Genomic DNA, 6000 nt, shown 5'->3' with positions numbered 1-6000 from the left:
TAATAATAATAATAATAATAATAATAATAATAATAATAATAATAATAATAATAATAATAAAAATAATAAATTCTATTACCTTTCCACCAAAAGCACCAAAACAAGTTTCATTAATTCCAAACAAATGTTGGCGTGAATAGCAAACATAGACATGACATAATAAAGGGATACTGTGCAACTACTTTAATAAGAACCTTTTTGCTGTTTGCTGAGAGGATTGAGTCATTCCACCATGAAAGTTTAGACTTCTCACTGACGTTAGCAAAGAGGCTCTTCTTAGAGCATTAGAATTCAATAGGGAAACTAAGATACTTCACGTGATTGGGAACCATAGAGAAATTAGTAGAGGCCGAAATGCCATGATTTTAGATGGTTTGGTAGGACTAAAGAGAATGCATGACTTGTTGAAATTTATCTATTGGCCTCACACTCTATAGTACTCAGATAATAAATTTAGAATGGTTGGACTTTCATTCCTATCTGCCTAAGCAAAAATCATGCAATAATCCGCAAATAAAATGTGGAGAGCAACAGGGCTGCCCGATTGGTTCTAGTGCCCTTGATCAAATGTGACTACTTTGTTTGAACCAATTAGGAAGAGAAAGCCTCTATAGGATACAGAGGTAAGGACTAAGGGCTTGACGAAGACCCCGATGGGGAGGACACTGTAGTAAATTATAACACATTTCATGATCCACCTAATCTAGTAGAAGCAAAACCAAAATGGAGGAGCCGTTGCCTCCGAGAAGGGCCACTCAAGCTTATCACGTGCTATGCACAAATCCAATTTAATAGCCGTGTACCCTATTTCTCTCTAGTGGAGCGCATTTGATGAAGGATCTCGTGAGCAATGTAATTAATACAAATGCGATAATTCTTGATATTAAAAGTGACTTGGTGGAAAATGTTTCTACTACGAACATGTATAAATGTGACTCCTAACAATGATTAAACTGTCAAATGATCTGTAAAACAAAATATCCCTATGAGAAAAAATTTCATGTTTGTCAACATAAAAAATAAGACCTTAGTTGAAATATGCGAAAGTTGAGATTCTTTCTTCATCAATGGTGATTTGATGCTATAATTAGAACCTATAACGACCGAGCCTCATCCTCAACTTCCACATCTCTCGATGAAGGAATGAAATATCCATCCCATGGCTACATGAAAAACTGGTCCCACAATGGAACAGTGTAATCAGACATTTTTCTATCTATTATCTAATTGTCAAATCAATATTTCTATCTGTTTTGCTTTAATGGGGAAATGCATCCCATCGAACTTGGAAAAGTTTAAAGTTTGTAAATACTGTTGATCCTAATTAATGTTATTAATTTTCTCGTTATATATATACATATATATATATATATATATATATATAAAATCTGAATATTTGTGTGCTGTCAAAACGGTTTTAGGTATCAATATCCGATTGATCGTATCAATTTATTCATATTGATATCGTGTTTGACACTAACATGATGCAGATATGTATCGAAATTACTGTTAAAAAGGCATTGTATTTTTGAATGTATCGGATTCAAATCAATACGGTCCGATTTGAATTGATATCCTAATGACACCATGCATTAAAACCGTGACCCGGAACACTCAAAACGATCGACAGTAATTCCAATCGAACGACTTTGGAACCGCCATTTTGATCGCGACGCCTAATCCGACCATTGATAAAAAAGCCGAAGGTTGTCCATCACATCATAGTTTAGTGGGTCCCATAAATTGAAATAGGATTATTCTGGCCCAAAGCTTCTCATCCCGGGCCTAAAACTGTTTGGGCCAGAACGGTATCATGTAACATATGGGCCGGAGTGAAAAACTTCGGACCTGAACCTATTTCGGGTCTTCTCCCTCTCATACGCTACTGTTCCACAGTAGGAACCAGGGAGAAAAGAACCGCACGGAACGTCCGTGGATTTGCTTCTCCGGTTCCGGAAGTTTATTTCGCGACTCGCGATACGAGAGGAACGTTGCTATAAATATCGAGCGACTCGCATAAAGCATAACTTGAAAAACAATGTATATATTGTGTGGATTTCTTTTATCCTGCTCACCTTCTCTGTAAATACCTTTTTTCTTCTTTTGCTTCAATAGGGGGGATCTCTTTTCTCTGAATTCTCTGTGAGATTGTCGAAACCCGGCGAGGTTGGGGTTTCGATCGCTGCTCGTTGCTTGCTGCTTCTTTATAATCGAATCGAATTATTCATTTTGATTGCATCTTTAGGGTTTCAAAATTCTGAATATAAGCGTTGGAGATCAGGCAAGTTGCTTTCGAGAAACTCTAAGATTGCAGTTGGTTGTTCTTTGCTTTATTTATTTATTTTTCTCAACTACAGAGGTTTGGTGCCTTGGACTGTGTTGATCGTCGGGGGGGAGGGGGGGGGTGGGGTCTGCGATGTAGGGACTCTATTAGGTTCATTTTCATGTGCAGTAGATTTTTTATTGGATGGGTTATCGATTTTCTTCTCAACTCGGATGCTAGGATGGATTTTCTACGTTGTTATTTATTTATTTATTTTTTCCTTTTAGTTTTCCATTTATTTTTCGTTTATTATTTGGGATTTTTATTTTTGGTGTCAGAAACTGAAAATTTTATTGAAAGAAATCAGCACAGGAGAAACAACTCCGGCTGAGAGGAAACTTTACAAGAAAAGGGGGTGGCTGGAAAAGCCAAACCCGAGAAACAGAAAACCTAGATGCTCTAGAAGCCAAAGAATGGGCTCGCTTAACATAGACAAGAGAAATATGATAGAAATGAACAGAAGAAAATCTGAACTAGTGAGCCTTATGGTATCATTAACAATAGATCGAGCTGCCCAATCAAGTGAAGCTACTAAACCATTCAGAGATGGAATCACAGCCAAGCAGTCTGAAGTGATAACCAGAGAACTAACCATCAAACCCTGGGAGAGGAGCACTGCTTCGCGAATAGCTTCAACCTCCGTTGAAGTAGCCGAAAAAGGAAGACAAGCTTTGCACTTAGCTGCAAAGAAAGACCCATCGCCATCTCTCAGGATAAACACATGAGCCCCATTGTGGGAAACAATTGCCCATGCGCCATCGCTAATAGCGAATATGGTGCCAGGAGGGAAGACCTGCTGAGGAGGACAGACTAACAATTCAGCTGGATAGGACTGGGAAACGAAATGCCCATGTAACTTTCTGTCGCAAACAACTGGAAAGAGAAAATATTTGATTGTAAGTCCAGGGGGACAAGATTAAAAATTGCTCTATTTCTGGTCTTCCTGATTTGCCGCAAAAGAGCTGAGCATTGGATATAAAAGTCAGATTGATTTGGAATGCATTTAAACATGTTTACCAAATAGGTAAGCCATTCCCTGAATTGGGCACCTTGAAACTATTGGCAATCAACCCATAGGGGAGAAGCGCACCAACAGGTGGCAGCAAAGGGATAAAGGACCAACGCATGGACAATAGTTTTTTTATTTCCTAGAACAGAAAGGCTAGAATGGGTGGAAGACAAGATTTTAGAGAACAGTAATTAGTTTACTGCCAAATAGTTTGAACATCTCTACAAAAAGAATTTAATTTCGAGGAGGAGGTTGAGCCGCCAAAGCCAAGTCCAGGAAGGGTCAGCTGAGACCGAAGCATCAGCGTGACAATGATTGAATGCCAGATGATAAGTGGTCTTGGCCGAAAATCTGCAATTCAAAGGAGGTGATCAAATCCAATTGTTTGGCTACTGACAATACTCCAATTCCAGTTGCTAGAAGGCTGGGAAAAAAAGGTTAGCAACATAACAGTAAAGGAGATTACGACGAGGGCTAAAAATACGACTGATGCAGATGCCTTGGCTTGGCTGGACCAAACCAACCCTCTTTGGAGGCCTAAGCCATGACGCAACACAGCCAAACCGGTTTTTTTGGTTTGGCAAGGGTTGGTGGGCTACATGAGAGATTATTATGGGAGATTTTATTTCTTTGCCAGTTGTTAGTTTTTATTTTATTCTCTTTATTTTTAGGAAGTTGGGTAGATATGTAGGGGATTATATAGTTTCCAGTCCAATTAGTTTCCGTTATTGTGTTTTGATTTTTCTCTATATATTAGACATGCGATACAATTTTGGAGATTAGCTTTTGAATTGAAAAGAAAATTGAATCGAGTACCCTTGGTGGGTGTGGGTGGGTGTGGCGTGGCGTGGCCTGCTGGCCCTTGTATTCCCTCATCTCTTTTTCTTCCCTTCCCTGCCATACCATTCTTTCCCTTCCATCTCATACCTATTTGATCTAATCCTTACTGTTTCTTGACTTTCCCCCTGAATCAATTGGGGGACATTCTATTACCTTTTTGATTGGGCGTTACCGAAAAGAAATTTTTTTTTTTCAATTTTTACTAAAAACCTATTATCTAACTTCCTAAATGAAGGGGACTAAACAGGAACAAGAGGGATTCACCGAAGAAGAATCTTACCCTTCCCTTTGTTCAGAAGAAAAGGAGGATCCCGGTGATAATTTATCAAAGAAAGACTGGTTATCAAATGATTGAACAACCGGGATCCATTTACTTAAGATACTTAGTTGACATTAATAAAAAGTATCTACTTAATTATGACTTCAATAGATCCTGTTTAGCAGAAAGATTGATAATCTTTGCTCATTATTAAAAAAATCACTAATTCACAAACCTCAAATGGGGCTAATAGTTTTCATTTCCCATCTCATGGACAACCTTTTTCGCTCCGCTTAGCTTTTTCTTCCTTCTATTTCGTTTCTGGGTTTCTGCTGTTTATTTTTCCCTGTTCTGGGCGGTAGATCACAACCCAAAGAATTGAAGAGATCTCCTTTGTCACAAATCCTTTCACCTTCAAACTTTTTTTTTTTGGGGGGGGGGGTGGTTGCTAGAATCACCTCATTAAAGTGACCCAACTGCAGGGTTTTCTTGCCCAGAACCAGTCTCTGTTGTGAGCTATTACTCCACGACCAAACATGGAACTGTGTTCATCACTAGATATGAGTTGCAGGGACACACACCTCTCTTTGCTTGTTGTTTTGAGGTGCCTATCTGTCGGATTCAAGAGATCACAAGGTTTCCGGCCATTGCCTCGAATTTCAGGCTTAATCGAGAAGAACTGAGGGAGTTCTCTCCTTCGCAAGGTGCTGGGTTTTCCATGGTGCAACCCCTCTTTGCCTGTTGGTTTGAGGTGCCTATCTGTTGGATCCAAGAGACCACAGGGTTTCCGGCCTTTGCCTGAAATTTCAGGCTTAATCGAGAAAAACTGAAGGAGTTCTCTCCTTCGCAAGGTGTTGGGTTTTCTGCCATGGCTCTTGCCTGGAGGTAAGGGATGACTGATCTGTCCCACTATTTTTATTTTTTATTTAAGCCCTATTTTCCATTTTACCTTCTCCTTAGTCCTTCCGTACTTCATGTCCTTGATTTATCTTTAGTTCCTAGTATACCCTTAGACAATAAATCCTTCATATCCCTATCAACCAAGTAGCACTTTAGAATACCTGATTATTTACAGTCTTGCCACTCCCCCCCAGCAATTTCAGTCTATATACAGAATTACACTATTCTTGAATATTTGTCTATTGCATACTTGGGTTGGTCCATAAGTGAACCCAATAGGGTATTTCGACCCGGGTTCCGCATCAACGACCTCAGGGGGGAGTAGGTAACCACTCATATGAGAAAAATAGAGGTTGTTAAACCAGTGTCAATCCTACAGAGGAGTCTGTGGCGTAGAACATCCCTTCCTTTACTAAGACTCCACCTAGCCCAAGAGCTCTTGGATCTACACGAAGCCTCCAAAAAAGGCGATCCTGGAAAATATCTGTCGTTAAGGACTTGACCAAAGCACATTATCATAATGGAGAATGCGCCATCTTTGCCTGGCAAAAAGAGTGAGATTAAAACTTTTAAAATCCCAGAACCCAAGGCCCTCCAAAATTTTACTCAAACATAATCTCTCCCATTTACACTAGAAAACACCCTTGTCCTTATTATCTTTCCACCGAA

The 6000-nt window shown here is 39.4% G+C and overlaps 1 protein-coding gene across 3 annotated transcripts in view; it reads left to right on the top strand.

Moving 5' to 3' along the window:
- The first annotated feature begins 2027 nt into the window (after positions 1-2027).
- The window catches only part of LOC122079787 (protein MODIFIER OF SNC1 1-like), a 50026-nt gene continuing 46053 nt past the window's right edge, over positions 2028-6000 (top strand). For all 3 annotated transcript variants that reach the window (XM_042646502.1, XM_042646503.1, XM_042646501.1), the window contains exon 1: positions 2028-2281. The gene's annotated coding sequence lies outside the window, so the exon portion shown is untranslated. The remainder of the gene's footprint in view (positions 2282-6000) is intronic.

This window comes from Macadamia integrifolia, chromosome 5 (genome assembly GCF_013358625.1).
Source record: "Macadamia integrifolia cultivar HAES 741 chromosome 5, SCU_Mint_v3, whole genome shotgun sequence".
NCBI classification, from domain to species: Eukaryota; Viridiplantae; Streptophyta; class Magnoliopsida; order Proteales; family Proteaceae; genus Macadamia; species Macadamia integrifolia.
This window is presented reverse-complemented; position numbering and strand designations above follow the sequence as displayed.